The sequence below is a fragment of the Vombatus ursinus genome, unplaced genomic scaffold, assembly GCF_900497805.2.
Source record: "Vombatus ursinus unplaced genomic scaffold, bare-nosed wombat genome assembly UNPS02014864.1, whole genome shotgun sequence".
In the NCBI taxonomy this organism is placed as follows: domain Eukaryota; kingdom Metazoa; phylum Chordata; class Mammalia; order Diprotodontia; family Vombatidae; genus Vombatus; species Vombatus ursinus.
This window is the reverse complement of record NW_020954642.1, coordinates 4,264,095-4,285,626: the sequence shown is the minus strand read 5'-3', so window position 1 is coordinate 4,285,626 and position 21,532 is coordinate 4,264,095. Positions and strand designations below refer to the sequence as shown.

General features: G+C 40.8%; 1 long non-coding RNA gene across 1 annotated transcript in view; it reads right to left on the bottom strand.

Annotated features, from left to right (window-relative positions):
- Positions 1 to 12,648: 12,648 nt before the first annotated feature.
- LOC114027879 overlaps positions 12,649 to 21,532 on the bottom strand; it is a 9,942-nt gene continuing 1,058 nt past the window's right edge. Inside the window, exons 2-3 of the long non-coding RNA XR_003567306.1 lie at positions 18,523 to 18,684; positions 12,649 to 12,732 (exon numbers count right to left, since the gene is read on the bottom strand). This is a non-coding gene — a long non-coding RNA (uncharacterized LOC114027879). The remainder of the gene's footprint in view (positions 12,733 to 18,522; positions 18,685 to 21,532) is intronic.

Genomic DNA, 21,532 nt, shown 5'->3' with positions numbered 1-21,532 from the left:
CGTTTGTAAACAGATAAGTAAATGTAAACTATATAGGAATATAATGTAAAATGTAAATATAAAATATAAAATACATATATAGAAAAAACATACAGGAAATAAATCCAAGGTAATTTCTGATGTACATGTGGGGAGAGAGGAGGACATTTTCAACAAAGAGAAATCAGTGTAGGCCTTGTTTGGGTGTGTAAGTTAAGCTGAGACTTGAAAGAAAGTAGAGTTTCTATAAGACAGAGGGGAGGAGGAAGGGTATTCCAGGACTGGGGAGCAGGCAGTGAAAAAGCAAGGAGAAAGGATCTGGAATAGTTTGTAGGGGAATGACATGTGGATTACTGAAGGAATGGCAGTCCAAACCATTTCCTGTGCCTGTGTTGACAGTGAGGGAGTGAATTGTACACAAGGAAAAGAAGAAACAAGCATATAATACATGCCTGCTGTGTGCCAGACAGTATGCTAAGCAATTTACAGATATTATCTCATTTGATCCCTATAACAACCCTGTTGTGCTATATTTATTTCCATTTTACAGTTAAGAAAACTGAGGCAGATAGCAGTTAAGTGACTTGTCCAGGGTCACACAGCTAGGAAAAGTCTGAGGCTAGATTTGAACTCAGGTCTTCCTGACTTCAGCCTAGTGATCTGTCCACTGAACCACCTCTTCTCAAGCTACCAGCTTAATAGCTGCCTCCATTTTTCTGTTGCATTCATGGCACAACCTTCCTGAAACCTTAAGATTCCTCACTGGTCACCAAAGGGGAGAATAGGAAATGCCTGGAGTAGGTTGTTGTGTTTGTCCTTTGTTCTCGAAGAGGACCATGACATCAGGGAGATGATGACATGACTTGCAATTTGATTTGAGTGAGGGAGGGCTGTGCAAGGTCACTAGGCTCCTTGTACTAATAATTCACTTTTCCCTTCTCTTTTCCCTATGTTCAATCACTTTCATGGTCTCAGTTTGTTCACAGAGCATAGATTTAGATCTGGAGATATCTTTTGAGGCCCCTGAATCTAATTGTCTCATTTTGCAGATGAGAACTAAACCTCCCCAAAACCTTGTGTCATGGAGGATCCCACAGAAAATATATAAGGCAGGATTTAAACCTGGGTCTTCTGACTTCACTTTCTGAGCATCTGAGTCTTGTGAATAAGAGGGGTTGTAACCAGAGGGAAGAGCCGGCGCTTTAGGGCTATTTGCAGATATTAGATTTCATATATGAAACAAAATTTGAGTAATATTCCATTTCATCTTACTTATTAATTCTCTTCATGGGTTTGTAACTGAGGTGAAGTTCTTAACCTTAGATTTTTGCTTTTTTTTTTGATTGAGGGAGGGGGAGTGGGAGGAAACTCCTGAATCCCCCATGCCCACAGCTCTTTGGAAAAAGATGGAGACAGTGTGTACTTGGGATGCCAGATTTGATCATGGACCATGACAAGAGAAAGCAAGGAAAAGGGAGTGGGGAAGAATGAATCTTTCCCTCTTTGTTTCCCCCATCAACAGGGTTGTTGTGAGCTGTCAGGCTTAGGACTAGAACTCAGGATCCAGCCCCCATCTCTGATCTGGGTCTTCTCTCTCGTGCTGGTCTTTGGCAGTTTCTATTGCTGGCCTGTTGAACAATTTCGGCCACAGCTGCCATTTCAGCCATTTGGGTTTACCTCATGAAAGAGGGAGCAGAGAGAAAGACACAAGCATTAAGCATCTATTATGTGCCAGGCACTGGGCTAAATAATTCACAAATATTATCTCATTTGATTCTCACAAAAATCCTGGGGGATAGGTGCTCTTATTACCTTCATTTTATAGTTGAAGAAACTGAGGCACACAGTGGTTAAATGATTTGCCTTGGATCACATAAGTGTCTGAGGTCACATTTGAACTCAGGACTTCCTGACTCCTGGTCCAGCACTCTATCCATTGTACCACCTAGCTGCCCCTGAAAGTTCAGGGGTACCTCATAAAAGCCTAGAAGTTTCAATTCCAAAGTCAGCTTCCAATTTTCCACACAGTGGTCAAGTCCAACTAGAATGACAATCACTTCCCATACCCCCAAACCCCTTCCCAATCTCTAACATGATAATCAGGAAATTTGAATCTCTGGGGTGGCAGAAGGCAATAGGGAGAGCCAATATTACTCATCAATCCATAAGTCTCACATCTCCCCCATCCAATAGATAAGGGAAGGGAACCAATATCTCTCCAATGTGTCACTCAATAAACATGATTAGAGTTTAAAAATGTGTGAACAAAATTGTCTACACCCGGAGTTCTAAAACTCTTTTGTGTCATGGACCTTTTTGACAGTCTGGAGAAGGCTTTCTCAGAATCATGTTTTTAATATATACCTGATGTTTAAAAAAAGTTACAGTTGAAGAAACTGAGGCTTTGAGCAGATAAGTGACTTGCTTGGGGTCACTCAGTTTGTGCATGTCTGAGGCTAGATTCAAAATCCAGGTATTCTTGACTCGTCCTACATGCTATCAGCTGTCTATTATTGTTATAAGGAGTCTAGGAACAGGGAGGAAGATGGATAATGTGGCAGAGAGGAAGACCTTGGGGAAACCCAAGATATTCATACGTTTACTAGATTTAAACCCAGGGATCATGTCTTGTTTACATCTTTCACATAGTACCTAGCATGGTGTTAGTGCACATTAGTTGGAACCAAATAAATATTTGTATGATGAGTGAATGACTGAATGAATGAATGAATGATGTTCAGTTATCAGAATGGCTGGGAAATACTTCAAGTGAAGTGACTGATTCACAGCTTCAAAGTCTTTGGTTGGATTGTTGTGAGGAAGGAACTTTGTCAACGAAATTGATATAACAATTTTACTGTTGTTACTTGAACATAGTTCACAGTTTACTGAATGGCGACTTCTCAAGAGTCAGATATGAAATTTGCTTTTGGTTCTGCCAGTGGAACTTTACACCAAATTCCTTTCTCTGGACCTCAGTTTCCTTTTCTGTAAAGCATGTGGCATTGGACTAAATGATTTCTCAGGATCTTTTCATAACATTTTAAGAGTAGTCTTAGGTCCTTTCTATTTCTGACTTTCCATGTTTTGTGTTCAATAATATAATATGTTCTAAGGTATCTTTTTGGTTCTAACATTTGTTGTTTGGCTGAATGTTTTTTCAGACTCTTTCTGTCTCTAATATTCTATGCTTTACCATTCTGCGTTCTAACATTTTATGTTCTATGGTCTAATATTCTGTGTTCTAAGGTCCATTCACATTTTGAGAGTCTCTTGGTCTACCATTCTATATTTTACCACTCTGTCTTCTATGTTCTAATGTTTTATGTTGTTCCAAAGTCCCTTCAAATTCTACTATTCTATATTATCTATGTGGTCTACTATTCTAATGTTCTGCCATTCTGTGCTCTTCCAAAATCCCTTCTAGTTCTACCAATCCCCTTTTGTCTCAATCATATACCCATTTTGACCTCATCTTGGTATATGGTGTAAAATGTTGATCTGTGCCTAGTTTCTGCCATATTGTATTCCAGTTTTCCCAGTAATTTTTTGTCAATAATGAGTTCTTATCCTAGAGTCTTTGGGTTGGTCAAACATTATGTTACTATGATCATTTACTGCTGCGTCTTGTGTATCTAATTTATTTCACTGATTCCCCACTCTGTTTCTTAGCCAGATAGTTTTGATGATTATCGCTTTATAGTATAGTTTGAGATTTGGAATGGTGAGGCATTCCTTTGCATTTTTTTATTAATTCCCTTGATATTAACTTTTCATTCTTATAGATAAATTTTATTTTTTTCTATCTCTATAAAATAAATTTTTGGTAGTTTAACTGGTATGGCATTGAATAAGTAAACTAGTTTAGGCAGAATTGTCATTTTTATATTGGCTTGGCCTACCCATGAGCAATTGATATTTTCCCAATTGTTTAGATCTGACTTTGTGTGAAAAGTGTTTGTGTTCATGTAGTTCCTGGACTTGTCTTGGCAGGTAGACTCCCAAGTATTTTATATTTTTTACAGTTACTTTAAATAAAATTTATCTTTCTTTTGGGCTTTGTTGATTATAGAAATGCTGATGATTCATGTGGGTTTATTTTATTTCCTGCAATGTTGCTAAAGTTCTTATTTCAAGTAGTCTTTTGGTTGATTCTCTAGAATTCTCTAAGTATACCATCATATCACCTGCAAAGAGTGATAGTTTGTTTCCTCATTCCCTATTCTAATTCTTTCAATTTCTTTTTCTTTTATTGCTATAGCAAACATTTCCAGTACAATATTGAATAATAGTGGTGATAATGGGCATTCTTGCTTCACCCCTGATCTAATTATGAAGGCTTCTCACTTATCCCCATTACAGATGCCTGCTGATGGCTTTTGATACTGCTTATCATTTTAAGGAGAGCTTCTTTATTCCTATGCTCCCTAGTGTTTTTTTTTTTTAATAGGAATGGGTGCTATATTTTGTCAAAATGCTTTTTCTGCATCTAGTGAGAGAAATTATGATTCTGTTGGTTTTGTCATTGATATAGTCAATTATGCTGTAGTTTTCCTAATATTGAACTAGCCCTACCTTTCTGGTAAAAATCCCACCTGGTCATAGTGTATGATGCTTGTGATATATTGCTCTAATTTCCTTGCTAGTATTTTATTTAAAATTTTTGCATTGATATTAGGGAACTTGGTATGTAGTTTTCTCTGTTTCAGCTTCTCCTGGTTTAGGTATCATTACCATATTTGTGTCATAAAAGGAATTTGGTAGGACTCATTCACCTATTTTTCCAAATAGTTTATATGGTATTGGAATTGTTCTTTAAATGTTTGGTCAAATTCATTTGTGAACCTATCTGGCCTGGGGATTTTTTCTTGGAGAGTTCATTGATGGATTGTTCAATTTCTTTTTTCTAAGATGGGATTATTTAGGCATTCCATTTCCTCTTCTGTTAATCTGGGCAATTTATATTTTTGTAAATATTTGTTGATTTTGCTTAGATTGTCAGATTTATTGGTATATAATAGGGCAAACTATTTCATAATGATTGCTTTAATTTCCTGTTCATTGGTGGTGAATTCACCCTTTTCATTTTTGATACTGGAAATTTGGTTTTCTTTTTTTCTTAAATAAAATTAGCCAATGGTTTATCTATCTTACTGGTTTATGTTCTGTATTCTAAGGTCCCTTCCTATGTCTGACAATTTATTAGTCTAATAATAGAGTACAAAATCTGTCCTATAAGAAACCAAAGGATTCCTACAATTGAAGAATTTTTTAACTCAATATTTCAACTCTTCAAGGATCTGTGATCCCTTGCAATAAATGCTCCTGAAGAGTCACTCTGAACCAAACATCTGTTATACTGAAGCTGACGTGGTGTTAAGCCCTTCCAAACAGCAGGGCTTGTGTTTTGATGATATAATCTGTTGCCAGGCCCATATTCAACTTGGCAGGACCTGACAGAGGTAGACAGTCAATCAAGAATCATTTGTTAAGCTCTTAAAATGAACTCTGCTGCCTTGGCCTCCAAGAACCCAGGGTTCTTCTCTGGGCCAAGGTAAGGTGTCAGAAGAGAACTTTATTTGGTAAAGTTAAAATTGATATTCCTCTGAGTAAAAAAGAGACTTCCATACATTCTTTATTTTTTGGGAAAGCACTTTGCCATTGTCAAGATGGGAATTTTAGTGGAAAAGAAAATCATCTTAGTAAAAGAGAAGCATGACACATGCTTTGCTTTCCATGAGATTTTAAGTGTGTTAAGTCTTCTGTCTGGATGGAGGGACAGTCCTAGATATAGCTTTCATCGTCCTGTACTTAATCAGCAAGGTTTGTACAACAATATCTAGTAGAGACAAGAAGGCAACAGATAGTATGAGTCCCTGTAAAGAAAAGTATTGCTGTTACTTTGGCCATTCACAGTGGCACCAACACATTTCCCCTCCCATTTCTTGACTTTCAGAAGCATCCATGCCTATCATCCCCCCAAAACTGATGCAGCTCCTTGAGTCTTGATACTGCCTCATTCCTCTTCCTCTTTCATTCCCCTAACCCAGGGGTGGGGAACCCACTGCCTCGAGGCTACATGTGGCCCTCTAGGTCCTCAAGTGCGGCCCTTTGACTGAATTCAAACTTCACAGGACAAATCATTTTAATAAAAGGATTGGTTCTGTAAAATTTGTACTCAGGCAAAAGGCCTCATTCGAGGACCTAGAAAGCCACATGTGGCCTCGAGGCTGCAGGTTCCTGAGTTCAAATCCTGACCACAGCACTTGTTGGACTATGTGAGGAAAATGTTCTTGAATATTAAAGTGTTATGTAAATGTGAGTTTGGAGAAGGAAATGGCGAATGACTCCAGTATTTTTTCCAAGAAAGCCCCCAAATAAGGTCATAAAGAGTTGGACATTACTGAAATGGCCGAACAACAACAATTGTGAGTTATTCTAAGTGGTCATCTAGCCTGTTTGAAAAGTACTGAGCATGGGGAGTTCACCTCTTCAGGAAGCAACTATTATTTTTTTGTTTTGTTTTGTTTTTTTTCTTTTTTTGGTTAGGCAGTGGGGTTAAGTGACTTGCCCAGGGTCACACAGCTAGTAAGTATCAAGTGTCTGAGGTCAAATTTGAACTCAGGTCCTTCTGACTCCAGGGCCAGTGCTCTATCCACTGCACAACTTAGCTGCCCCTGGAAGCAACTATTATTAATAATGTAAACTGTTGCTACTATTCTTTCTCTCCAAACACAGCCTCAGTGGATCTAGTTGAAAGAGTATGGGGTTTGGAGATAGAATCTAATTTCAAATCCTGGCTCCGTTATTTATTAGCTATGTGACCACAAAGCTTCTCTGGGCCTCAGTTTCCTCATGTGTAAAGTGAAGGAGTTGAACTAGATTACTCTGAGGTCATCTCTATCTGTAAACCCTAAGAATCTATGGTCTCTACCCATCCAACACTTCTCCCATAGGAAGAGAGTACAGAAGTGTAAACTACGGCCTTGGACACATAGCACTTACTAGCTGTATGACCCTGGGCAAGTCACTTAACCCCATTGCCTAGACAAAAAAAAAAGAAGTTTAAACTAGATACAGAAAAGCTACATGATTTGCCCATGGTAATAGATATCTCCTAACTCCAACCCTACTATGTGACTCTAGGCAAGTCACCTAAATTCCTCTGTGCCTCTATATATCTGAATGAAAAGGGGATGATAGTATGTGCCCTACCTAAGCTCCCAGTGTTGTGACCAGGTGAAAGAGGGAGTCATTGAGTGCTGGGCAAACTCTAAGGTAGAACTACAAAGGTAGGGAATTATGATGAAGCTTTCACTTGCCTGGAAGAGAAGAGGTCACAAGTCGCTAGGAAGTGGTCAGGAATGTTACAGTAATAATGGGCTCCTCGGCATAGACTGGAGGCTTGAAATACATTCACTAGTCTCCGGGTGGCCCCATCTGAGATGTATTTCTTTACCCAATGGAGTGTGTCTCTTCACTTATCAATGGAAAGAACATTGGACTGGGAATCAGGATACCTGGGTTCCAATCCTCTGATATAGACCAGTTGTGTCCCACTAAGACATAAGTTGTGTGATATGGGGCAGGTCATTTCACTTGTCCGAGTTTCCTCATTAGCAAAAAGACGATAATAATAAGTAACTTGTGATCCCAAGCTATTTGCATAAGACTCTCCTTATTGGTGGAAATTACCTATTTGATGCCAAAACTTCCCACATTGGCCATGTCAAAAAAAAAATATGCCTCAATCTGTACTTGGAAACCATCACCTCTCTATCAGGAGATGGGTAGTATGTTTCATGGTGAATTCTTTGGTTGATATGGTTGGTCATTGGGTTAATTAGAGTTACTAAGTCTTTTAAAGTAGTTTGTCTTCATGATATTGTTGTTATTGTATAAATTGTTTTCCTAGTTCTTCTTACTTCACTCTACATTAGTTCAAATAAGCCTCCCCAGGTTTCTCTGAAACCTTCCTCTTCATAATTTCTATGGGATAATTGCATTTGACTATTCATACACCATAACTTGCTCAGTCATTCCCTAACTGAGGAGCACTCGCTCAGTTTTCATTTTCAATTCTTTGCCAAAACAAAAAGCTGCTATCAGTATTTTTATACATCTTTAGAGTTTGTGGTTTTTGTTTTGTTTTTACCTAGGATTAATCCCTCCCTTGATTTTTCCCTCCCTCTTATACCTCTTTCTCTCTTTCCTCTTTTATTCCTGTTTTCTTGTTCAGTGAAGTGTATTTCTATACCCAGCTATGTGTGTTTGTATTCTTCCTTCCTTTATTTTTTTAAATTCAATTTCATTTTATTTTCAGTTCCAGATTTTTTCCCTATCCACACCCTCTTCCCCACCCATTGAGAAGACAAGAAATACAAAACACATTACAAATATGAAGTCATGCAAAACAAATTTCCACATTAGCTATGTTCCCCCCCCAAAAAAAATAAAAAGAAAAATATGCTTTAATGTGTACTCTGAGTCCATTGGTTTTCTGTCTGAAGAGGGATAGCATGTTTCATCATGAGTCTTTTGGAATTGTGGTTACTTCATTTTGTTGATCAGTTACTATGTCTTTCACAGTTGATTTTTTTAATAATACCACTGTTCTGTGTAAATTATTCTTCTGGTTATGCTCATTTCACTTTCCATCAGTTTATAGAAGCCTTTCTAAGTCTTTTCTGAAGCCAATTCCCTGCATCATTTCTTACAGAAAAATGATATTCCATCACATTCATATGCCATGCCTTAGTCATTCTCAAATTGAGGGGTGCTCCCTCAGTTTCCAATTCTTTGCTACCCCAAAAAGAGATTCTATAAGTATTTTTATACATCTTCAGATTATTTTTTTTGCTTTGTTTTGCTTAGGGCTAATCCTTGCTCTGATTTTCCCTCCTTATTATCCCCTTATCTCTTTTCCCCTTTCACTCCTGTTTCCCTGGTTGGAGAAATGTATTTATGTAACCAGCTATGTGTGTATGCATTCTTCCCTCCTTTGACCAATTCAGATGAGAGTTCAAGAGTTATCTGTTCCCCCTACTCCCTCTTCCTTGTTTGTATAGAAATCTACTTTTGCACTCTAATTATGTGAGATAATTTTCTCTATCTTTCCTTTTCTTCCCCCAATGGTATATTCCTCTTCCCTTTCTCTTTGCATTCTTCTTTTAAGATAATCAAAATATAACAGAACTACTCCTTGGATCACCAATTAGAGTTGGACTCTCTCTATGACCTCAAAGATAGGGTTCTGAGGAGACACATGTATTATCTTCCTATATTAGAATGTAACAATAACTAGCTCTTAAATAGTTTTAGTTTGTTTACTCTGTTATGATTTTATGCTCATGTTTACAGTTTCATATTCTTATGATGCCTATGCTTGCCCTTCAAAATTTCCATGTGGTTCTGTTCTTTTCTTTGGGAACACTTGGAAATTTTCTATTTCATTAAAGGTCCATTTTCCTTCCCGTAGGATTATGCTTAGTTTTCTTCTTAGTCATAAACCTATATCCTTTGCCTTCTGGAATATCTTGTTCCAAGCCAACTGTTCCTTCATAATGGTGACTGCTAAATCTTGTGTCATCCTGATCACGAATCCTCAGTATTTGAATTCTTTCTTTCTGGTTGCTTGCAGAATTTTTTTCCTTTAACCTAGAAGCCCTGCAGTTGTCATTGATGTTCCTGGGAAGTTTTAATTTGGGGTTTCTTTTGAGAGGTGACTGGCAAATACTTTCTGTTTCTACTCTGCCTTCTGTCATTCTAAGAGATGTCGATAGTTTTTTGATTTCATGATTTCTTGGTAATTGGTTATTGGTCTAGGTTCTTTTTTTAGTCATGGCTTTTAGGTTTTCCAACGATTCTTAAATAAGACAGGAAGGAAGTAAACATAAAGCACCTGCTATATGCCAGGCACTATGCTAAGTACTTTACAACTATTATCTCATTTGATACTCACAACAACCCTGGGAGGTACATGCTATCAATTTCCCCATCTTACAAATGAGGAAACTGAAGCAGACAGAGGTTAAATGACTTGTCCAGGATCACATAGCTAGTAAATATCTGAGGTTGGATATGAACCCAGGTCTTCCTGACTTCAGGCCCAGCACTCTATCCACTGAGCACCTACCTGCATATTATGTCTCCTTAATCTATTTCCCAGATCAGTTGTTTATGCTATGAGATACCTTACATTCTGTTCTATTTTTTTCTTGTCTTTTAACTTTGTTTTAAAATTTCTTGCTGTCTCAGAGAGCCATTATCTTCTATTATGTCCTTTCTAATTTTCAAGGAGTTTGTTGCTTGGGCAAGGTTTTATACCTTTTGTGCCAAGTTGTTAATTCTGTTCCCAATTCTTTCATCCATAGCTCTCATTTCCTTTCCCACTTCTAGAACCCTCATTTTTATTTATAAAAATATTTTAAATTCTTAAAACATTTAAAAATTATTATTTCTTCACATCTAAGAATTCCAGTTGAACTTGTATCCAAGCTGTGAAGCTTTTCTTGTAGATGTTTGGAAGTCATTTTTTTTCTTTTTGTTGTTGTTGTTTTTGAGTGTTCTCTTACCATAATAGCTTTTTACAGTGGGATTATTTTTGTTTGCTCATGCTTTTAGTGTACTTCCTGACGTAGTACTTTATATTAGGGATGGTCAATGCTCACTTCCAGAGGGAATATCTGGGCCAAGCTTGTGTTTTCTAGAGTCTTGCTGCTGCTTTCTTGGGTTGAGTGTTGTGTTATTCCAGGATCTCAGGTTGTCCTTGCAGGACCCGTTAGCATTCAGTGCTCCTGAAGTGGCCTGATTCAGGGTAAAATCTGATTGCCATCCCCCTGGTTTGAGTTCTGAAAGTTCTTGACCTGGAATTGGGTTTGAGCAACATAGCTGTGGGCTTGCCCTATTTGGTGTTTCAGTAGACTGCTACTGGATTCAGCCACTTTTAGACATCTAGGAAGATCGACTGGTTCAGAGCAACAGAACTGCAGGCTTCCCTTTGGTCTGGGATTTCTGCCCTGGCTATTCCACTGCAGGCTAGAGGTGAAATGCTGCTCTACTCCTAGAGTCAGAGACACGTAGCTGCTGCTTGCTTCCAAACTTGTTTCTTGATCAGTACACAATCTAGGGCACTAGGGGACTAAGGAGCTAGGGATCACTTCTCACCCTGGGATGCCACCCCTAGGTGCAAGTCCCCTCCTCATCCTGGATCTATGACCCAGAACTTCACAGCCAGTGACAGAACTGCCATTTGGCATCTATCTGTTCCGGTCTGCTGCACAAGGTCAAGTTCCTGTGCGTTACAGCATTTGAGACTCTTTGTGGCTCTGGTGCATAGCCTCTCCTTGTGCTTGAAGAGACCCTGTCCCCACTGTCCACAGACCTCTCAGACTCCCTTTATTGACCCAGGCTAGAAAAATGATTGGCTGTCATTTTGTTTTCTTGGATCTCCTGATCATGATGTGGTCTGATGAATTCTATCTGTGTGGAGCAGTTGTGGGTAGAACTTGTCTGGTACTACTCTATCATCTTGACTCTACCCCACACTAAATCCCCAACATATAGCTATGTTAATAAGTAAGGCCTTTCTCCTCATGTAGGATCCTTGTGTATCAAAAGTATATTATCCTCATTCTATAAAATGAGTTATCTTTTATAGTGTAGGATATCAAGGGGAAAAGCTCTAAGCACCTCTCTTCAAGTCTTTGATTCTCATTTGAGAAGATGGCCCAAGGCCATATTCCTGATACTTCCAGAACTCCTTAAGAAGACCCAGGGCCATATTAATTACCTATTCTTCTGTCTGTGTAGGTAGTTTTAATAGTTTCCTACTTTATTTTACTTTTACCCTGAAAACCAGTTGAAGTTTATTCCTGAGCCACCAATCATTTTACAGATAAGAGTCTACCTGGGCCCAAATGGTCCCATAGCACTGAGGATCATAGATAAAACCTTCTATAATTCCCTAGATTGCCAACCCTGAATAAATTGGCAAATATTCTGATCCCATATTCTCATCTCAGTCAACCAATTACTGTAGTCAAAGATCCCAAAGGGCAGGTCTTGAATCAGAGGTAATAGATAATACCTTGCACCCCACCAGTCAGGATCCTGGACCCCATCTGAAAAAGGGAGCATCTCTAAGACATGTCAGAGACGAGACATTTTGGTACCAAAAGGAGGAGCTAGGAAACCATCTTTGGAGCTGCCACCCACCACTCCTGTCTGGATATAGCTTTGGAGGCCCACAGCTTCACTCCTGTCTCAAGCTGATTATCAATATTATCCTTTAATAAATCTCTTTGGGACCTATGCATCATGTGCATCTGTTTCTTCTTTTTTTTTCTTTTTTTTTTCCTTCTCTAGCATGGATGCTGAGTTACAACCTAAACACTGATTTGGAGAGACCAATTATCAGATCTGAAATGGGCAGGAGAAAGCGGTCCAATTTACTCATTTTAAAACCCAGCCTGACACATCGCGCCCACATTCACATTGCTGAAATGAATGGCACTCATAATGGAGCATCATACTGCCCATTGGAGAACAGACTTCTCCTGCAACAGGACAGAACATAGACATTTTCCCAAAGGACCTGAATACAGATTTTTAACATGTAGAAATGAAACTTAAAAATAATTTACTTACAGCTACTTGCCAGTATAGTTTATCCATAGTGCCTGGTGGGTGAATTATTGAGTAGAAGCCTGCATAGGCAAGGTATAGAAATGCAAAAAAATCATTGAGAATATCCTGAAAATGCAGAAGAGAAAAACAGTCAACACCGAATGCTGATGGAGTATCATAAAAATACTACAATTGCCTAAGGATTTAGTGCAATTCAACTCAATAACTACATGTTACGCACCAAACTACACAGCAGGCATGCAAAGACAAGACTGGAAATAGTCTCACCCTCAAGGGGCCAACATTCTACATAAACAGACTGCTTCAGCCCGATTCCAGGCTCACCACCTCTGGCCTCCTTCAGTGTTCTGGAGGCCTTTCCTGGGCCTACCTACAACTGAAACTCCTGGCTAGACTAGACCAGTGCATACTTGTATCACTCCTGCTTGCAGCAAGGAGGACATTTTGGGGCTCACAGGATACATCCAGCACCACCCACTATGAGGCTGGGCATCAAGGGAAGGCCTTGGACAATGGAATCACCTCCTCCCTCAACAGGCCTTTCTCTGGGCACTGTTGCCTGAACTCACTCCTCACTAGTTATACTCAATGGAGTATGCTCCTACTGCATCAGCCTCCCCATTTCCAGTGGTTCTGAACCCCTGGCTACTGAGGTTCAAACTCCACTTCCCCTCCCCAGCTGCCTGGCCCCTCGATCCCCTCTCTCTTAGCCTTACCCACAGACATCCCACTCCGGATCTACTCAGCCCTTCCACCGGGTTCTCTTGCTGGGCTCTCACGGCCTACTCAGTAATTAAGAAACTTGATTTCATCCTAAACCTTCTTTCTTCTTTTTCCCTCCCTCCATCTTTTTGTACTCACTGACATATGGTTGCCTCCAAATAATGCTACACTCCTGGCTACTCTGCTATAAACTAGCTCTTCTTTCCATCATACCCTGCCCCTCTCCCCCAATACTGGGGGTGGGGGGAGCCGACACTCTTTGCTCCCCATTACCTCTTCCAGATTCTCTCTCTACCAATACTACAGGAATCTCTCCTCCTTTGAGGTTCACTCTATTAAAATTTGTCACTCAATCCAGATTCTGGTGGCTACTAACTGTTGAAAGAAAATGAAACTATTTGCAGAGAATTCCCTTTTCTTCACTCCTCATCTCACACCACTTAGATATGTTTTCCTCACTGTCTCCTCTTTCACGCCTGTCTTCCCTAAAGAGATAGCTCTTCTCCTTGCCAAGGCAGAGCCCTTTGTCTGCACAAGTGATTTTGGTCCAATCTGCCTTCTCCAGCAGATTGCCCCTTTATCAGCCCAACTCTATAATCTTGAATCTCTCTTTATCTACTTGCTCCTTCCCCATGCCCAAACACACTCACATCTCCCTTATCCTTAAAAAAAAAAAAAGTCACCTGATCCTATGGTCCTTGCTTATCACATTTCTATCTTCTCCTCAGGTAAGCTTCTTGAGAAAGCTGACTACAACTAGTGCCTTCACTTTCTCTTCTCTGCACTCCAACCTCAATATGTAGCTGAAATTGCTCTCTCCAAAGTCTCCAATGATCTCTCTTTTTTAAACATTTAGTTTTTAGTTTTATTTTTTCCCAATTACATGCAAATAAAAATTTTTTACATTCATTTTTTAAAATGTTGAGTTCCAAATTCGCTTTTCCCCTCCTTGAGAAGGCAAGCAATTTGACATAGATTACACATGTGCAGTCAGGCAAAATGTTTCCATATTACCCATGTGACAAAAAAAAAAAAAAGCTCAGACCCGAAAAACAAGAATAATAAAGTCAAAAAAGTATGCTTTAATCTGTATTCAAACTCCATCAATTCTTTCTCAGGAGATGGATAGCATTTTTCAATATAAAGTTCTTCAGAATTGTCGTAGATCACTGTATTGCTGAGAATAGCAAAGTCATTCACAGTAAATCATCGCTGTTATTATAATATAATATTGTTGTAACAATGCAATAATTGATATGATAATACAATATAATATTGCTGTTACTGTGTATGATGTTCTTCTGGTTCTGATCATTTCACTTTATATCAGTTTATGTTCCAATGATCTCTTAGTTGCCAAATCCAATGGCCTTCTCTCAATCCTCATCTTTTGTTCTGCTTCTGTGCAGCCTTTGACACTGTTGATCACACTTTTCTGCTTGATATTTTCCCCTTTCTAGGTGCCCATGACACTATTCTTTCCTACCTCTCTGACAACTTCTCCTCAGTCTCTTTTGTTAGTTCTTCATCCAGGTGACATTTACTAACCATGGATGTCCCCCAAGGGTCTGCCCTGGTGCCTCTTTTCTTCTCCACCACTCTATCTAATATGGTGGTATCAGCTCCTCTGGGCTCAGTACCATCTCTGTGCAGATGATTCCCACAGTAAGTCTATAGTAAATGTTCTTCAAACTGGATGTTCATTAGATGTCTTGAACTTTATATGTCCCAAACGGAACTCATTATCTTCTCCCAAGCTCCACTTCTCTTTCCAATTTTCCAGTTTGCTTTTGAGGCCATAGTCCTCCCAATCACTCAGGCCCACAGCTTTGAGGCCATCCTTACTTGTTCTCTTTCAGTCACCTCTCATTTCTAATCAGCATCCCCTCCTCTCCACTCATTCAGCCATCACTCTGGTGCAGGCTCTCATCATCTCATACCTGAACTCAAGTGTCTCTTCTCTAGCCTATCCTCTGCTCAGATGCCAAATGTGTTTTTCCTAAAGAGGTCTGACCCTGTCCTCTCCCTCCTCAATAATATCTAGTTGCTCTCTCTTACCTCCAAGATCAAATATAAAAGACTTGGTGTGACATTTAAAGCCCTTCACAATCTGACCCCTTCCTATCTCTCCAGTCTTCTTACAATTCATTCTCTTGCAACTACTGTCTGATCTAGCAACACTGGCCTGTTTTTAGTTGCTTGAATGGGACAGTCTATATCCCAACTCATGCTTGGAATGTTCTCCCTCTTTAACTCCGCCTTCTGGCTTCCCTCAAGATTCAGTTCAAATGGCACCTTCTGTAGGAGACCTTCTCCCCATTGCCCACCCAGAGCTTTTCCCTTGAGATTACCTCAAATTTATCCTGTACGGATCACATATGTACAAAGTTGTTTGCAAAGGCACATGGTTGAGAGATGGAACACTAAATGGAAAACATCAGGGGCAGCTAGGTGGTGCAGAGGATAGAGCTCCGGCCCTGGAGTCAGGAGGACCTGAGTTCAAATCTGGCCTCAGACACATAACACTTACTAGCTGTGTGACCCTGGGCAAGTCACTTAACCCCATTGCCTAGCCAAAATAAAAAAAAAAATAAAGAGGAAAACATCAAGGTGCAGGCAAATGAAAACTTTCATTGCTTTTGAAAAAAAATAGATTTTATTAAGAAAAGTTTTTATTAGTAATCATAGCTCACCTTTCTATAATGCTTTGGAGTTTACAAAATGCTTTCCTTACAATATTCCTTTAAGATCCATAACACAAGAATTATCCCCATTTTACTGGTCAGGAAACTTTCTATTGGATTGTAGAGATCTCTTAATTGAACCCCTAATTTGACAAATGAGGAGACCGAGGCACACAGAGATTAAGAGGCTTGTTCCATGTCACACAACTTGTTATTAATAGAGCCAGGAATTTCACCTATAGCCTATTAAATAAAAAAAAAAGTCAGTGCTTCTTCCATTATACCAGTCATTTAATCAACAAGCATTGATTAAAGTGCCCACTAAGTTCCAGGCACTGTTTGTAGTGCTGTGAGTACAAAGAAAGGCAAAAGACAGTCCCTGGTCTCAAGAAGCTTAACAGGAGAGACAACAAGCAAACAGCTAGATACAAACAAGTCATAAATGGGAGAAATTGGAGCGAATCCACAAATGGATGCCATCAGAATTAAAGAAGATCTAGAAAGGCATCCTGTACAAAGTGGGGTTTGAGCTGGGACATGAAGGAAGCCAGGGAAGCCAGAAAGCAGAGGTGAGGAGGGAGAGAACTCCAGGCATGGGGCACAGCCAGTGCAAATTCCCAGAGTCGGGAGATGAAATATTTTGTGCTAGGAATTCTGTGTGTGTGTGTGTGTGTGTGTGTGTGTGTGTGTGTGTGTGTGTGAGAGAGAGAGAGAGAGAAAGAGAGAGAGAGAGAGAAGGAGAGAGAGATCTGGTCAGACCTGCTTTAAGATCATATAATGGCTGAATCAAGGATGAGCATGGAGTGAGGCAGCAGACTCACCAGCAGACCATTGTAATGGTCCAGGTGTGAAGTGATGAGGGCCTGCACCAGGGTGGGGGTGGTGTCAGAGGAGAGAAGGAGGTATAGTCAGAAATGTAACAAAGGTAGAATGGCCAATCCTTGGCAACAGCTTAGATGCGGGGGGTAGAGATAGTGAGGGGGCAAGGATGACACTAAGATTTTAAGCCAGGGTAACTGGGAAGATGGTGGTGCCCTCAACAGCAATAGGGAAGTTCAGAATGGGGGAGCATAGGGAGCAAAGTTAAAACCCTCATGGCTTCTGATTTGCACAAAGTCACACAACCAATTAGGGGTGGGACTGGAACAAAGCATGGTTGAGATGAAATAAAGAGTGAATGGTCTTGGTTGAAATAATGGCTCTGCTTCTTTACCACCAGGGTGAAATTGATAAAATCCCTTCTTTGGGGACAGGTATCACAGTGCATGGTGGTGGACTTGGAATCAGGAAGACTTGAGTTCAAATCCTGATTTAGATACTTACTAGCCATATGACTCTGGGCAAGTCACTCAATTTCTTTGTGCCTCAATTTCTCCATCTATAAAATGGGGATAATAATAGCACCTACCTCCCACAGTTGTGAGGATCAAATGAAATAATATTTGTAAAGTGCTTTGCAAACCTTAAGGCACTATATGAAGGCTAGATATTATCATTATTATTATTTCCCCGATTCTTAGTTTCATTCCCTGTAAAGTGAGGTTAGACTAGTCCCTCCCAACTATAAACTTACGATTTCATGATTCATTAGTTCTATGGCTTTTTCCTCTTCCATTTGGCATAAATCATAAAAGATGGACTCAAAATAGTCAGTGCTGGGACAGCTAGGTGGCGCAGTGGATAGAGCACCGGCCCTGAAGTCAGGAGGACCTGAGTTCAAATCCGGCCTCAGACCAAACACTTGACACGTACTAGCTGTGTGACCTTGGGCAAGTCACTTAACCCTGATTGCCTCACTAAAAAAAAAAAGTAATAGTCAGTGCCTCTGGGGCCAAGGGAGAGATATACAGTGGGTGCAAATAGTTATAGCATATGGAGTTCAACTCTCCCATTCTGTGAACGAACAAAGAGTGCCAAGGAGGTTGGGTAGCATGCCCAATACAGGTCATACAGAAAAAGCAGCAGAGAATCAAAATCCATCCATGGCATGGTGGAAAGAACACTGAATTTGGAGTAGAAGATCTGGGTTTTAGTCCCATCTTGTTATCTAACCGCCTGTTTGACCTTTGGCAACTCATTTGGGGAACTGGAAAAAACTGGAACTCAGTTTCCTCATCTGTTAAATGAGGGAATTGAACAAATCAGTAGTTCTTAACATGGCTCTTTGAACTTGTTTTTTTTTTTTAAATACTGTTTTGAGAACTACTGTTTAATATAATTGGTTTCCTTCGCACTCCTATGTACTTTATTTTATGCATTTAAAAATATTATTCTGAGAAGGGGTCCATAGGCTTCCCCAAACTGCCAAAGGGACCCAGGACACAAAAAATGTTAAGAACCTTGGGACTATATAATCTTTTAAATGTCCCCTGAATTCCATTAACCTCTGAATTCAATTCAATAAGCATTTTTCTGAAACTTATATGTCTGCCATGTATGATATATACCCACAAAGACTTAAATTGAAATTATGAAAATAAACACTTACAAAAATGGGCCACATCAGCTTCGTTAAATATCTTGGTAATGCCAGTATATTTGCAAAAATGAAGAAAAAAAAGAGGATGGATTCTATCAGTAAGACCAATGGAGTGAACACACTGGCTATTTTGGTTTTTTTCATCAAGAAATATGACGCTATCAATAATATCTGGAATACAAAATACAGAGTTTCATAGGTCATCATATAGGTACCAATTTGCCAAGATTTTAACCTGCCATCAAGGGATCTGGAGCATGTTGGACAATAGAATCCTAATCTAAATTGGAATGATATTTCCTTCAATATTCCAAGCAACTAGCATTTCATTGCTGTGGTCCTTCTCTTCCCTGATACAGCCCCACCTCATCTTTTCCCATAGTTGGAATGTTTCTTGCCCCCATCCTCTCCCAATTCATCACCCAGGGGCAATGAGTATCTTCACAATTAACAGTCTGGCTGTCAATCTACCACCATTCATATATTTTCAGTCTTTCAAGCTTGGTGGATCCTTTCAGTTGAGCACCCTTTGGGATCCCAAGATTGCCTTCACTTCACAAGGAGACTTTGCAGGGGGATTTTAGTGAAGGAAGATCAAATTTGATTCAATTCAACAACATAAACCTATTAGGAATAAATTGCATCTTCTTACATATTTTTAAAAAGTCAGCTGCTCAAGAACACAATGAGAGAGGCTTGCCAGATGACAATTTGTATGAAAAAAGAGCAAAGGTTTTTAATGGACTGCAAGCTCAAAATGAGTCAACAGAATGACATCCAATTCAATCCAATAGACATTTATTAATCACCTACTGTATGAGGGTCACTGTGCCAGAGGCTAAGGATAGAAAGATTAAAAAAAATAGTTCTTGCCCTCAAAGAGCTTACATTCTTCTGGGAATACAGCATGAGTAAATAAATGCAAAATAATTTCCAGAAGGAGAGAGCACTAACTTGGAGGGCCAGGGAAGGTCTTGTAAGGTAGGATGTGGCACCTTAGTTAAGTCTTAAAGGAAATTAAAGATTCTAAGAGATAGAGGTGAGGAAAGAATGTATTCCAAGCATAGGGGACAGCCTGGGCAAAGGTATGCAGAAAGGAGTTGGCCCATTGAGTACAGGGAACAGCCAGTGCACCCAAAAATAAAGGGAGGAGGAGAGTCAGAATCAGTCTGGCAAGGTTAGTGGGACCCACCTTATGGAGGGCTTTAAATGACAGACTTGGGGGGGGTTGTAGTTTATCCCAATGTCCCCTGGGCTTCTCTAGGTATGCCCATTTCTAACATGGAGTTGCTTTTTTTTTTTTCTTTTAGGCAATTGGGGTTAAGTGACTTGCCCAGGGTCACACAGCTAATAAGTGTCAAGTGTGGTCTGAGGTCAGATTTGAACTCATGTCCTCCTGACTTCAGGGCCAGTGCTCTATCCACTGTGCCACCTAGCTGCCCCTAGACTTACTCTTGAGAAGCCTTTTTGAGGGTGTCCATTTTGCTTAACATGGAGCCCACTGAGCCCCTTAACAAGATTTTCCAACAATAACCCTTTATTGTGGGGCAGCTAGGTGGCCCAGTGGATAAAGCACCAGCCTTGAAGTCAGGAAGGACTTGAGCTCAAATTCAACCTCAGACACTTACTAGCTGTGTGACCCTGGGCAAGTCACTTAACCCTGATCATCTCGCCAAAGGGGGAAAAAGCATTTATTAAGCATAGAGACATTGTGCTAGGAACTAAATAAAATGGAAAAACACAGTCCTTGAGCTCATTGTCTAATAGAGGAGATAATATGTAAACAACTTTGTTCAAACGAGATAAATATAGGATGAATTGGAGATAATCAACAAATGAAAAGCACTAGCATTAAAGGCTATTGAAGAAAGGCTTTCTGTAGAAGGTGGAACTTGAGAAGAAGCCAGGGAAGAGAGGGAGGTGCAGATGAGGAGGGAGAGGGGATGTGCGGCCAAGATGGTGAGAAGGTAGCCTCCGGAAGACTCAAAAGCTTATAGGATACGGGAGAGGGAGAGGAAAGAATCAAAGCCAACTGCCAGGTGGTGCACCTAGGTGACTTGAAGGATGGTAGTGCCTTCAACAGAATGCCTGGGCATTTAAGGGGGGAAAAAAGCATGGGGCATGAAGAGGGTCCAGCATGAGGTATCCTCATGTTCTCTTGCAAAGCCAGGCCGCATCTGGACGCCGGGGTCCAGTTCTGGGGCCCCAATTGTTAAGAGAGGCACAGATCATTTGCATTTATCTCAGCGCCGGCCAACATCAACAGGCACGGGAAAGGAGCCAGGTCCCTAAATGGGATGTCCCAGAGCTGGAGCTGTCCTTTCTGGCTCCTGCATCAGCCTCGCCTGGACTCTCAGAAGCCATGGGCCCGGCCTCCCTCTTCCCACCCCAGCGGCATAGACTCCTAAGGCTGTGATGCCCAGTGTGGTTCCATCCAGACTCTCCAGGCGGAGAGGCTACTCCCCCAGGCCATAGGACAGCTCCCCCCCCACCCCCCCGCCCCCAGGCCTAGCCACAGGCTCCTAGGCTGAGGTAGCCCCGCCCCCAGTCCAGAGACCCCGCCCCCAAGCCTACCCACAGACACTCCAGGTTGAGAGGCAACGCCCCCAGGCCATAGACCCCGCCCCAGGCCTATCCACAGGCTCCTAGGCTGAGCAGCCCCGCCCCCAGGCCAGAGATCCCACCCCCAGGCCTATCCAGACTCCTCAGCTTTCCAGGCCCGGTCCCCAGCCTCCCCAAGCTGAGAAGTCCCGGGATCTCTCCATCTGGCCCGCCCCGCGGGCTCTCCTAGGCCTGGGTCCCCTTCCCCTCGGCTCCCCCTTCTTCCCTCCGTAGTGGGCCGGGCCTCACCACAGAGATGACTTTAAACTCCCCGGAGGAGTTTCTGAGGAAGTAGTTGCGGATGCTCTGCTGGCACTCCTGTCTGTATTTGGCGAACCCACTCTGCAGTCCCCTACGCTTCCGTCCCTCATCCTTCGGTCCCCCACCTTTCGGTCTCTCATCCTTCAGTCCCCTACCC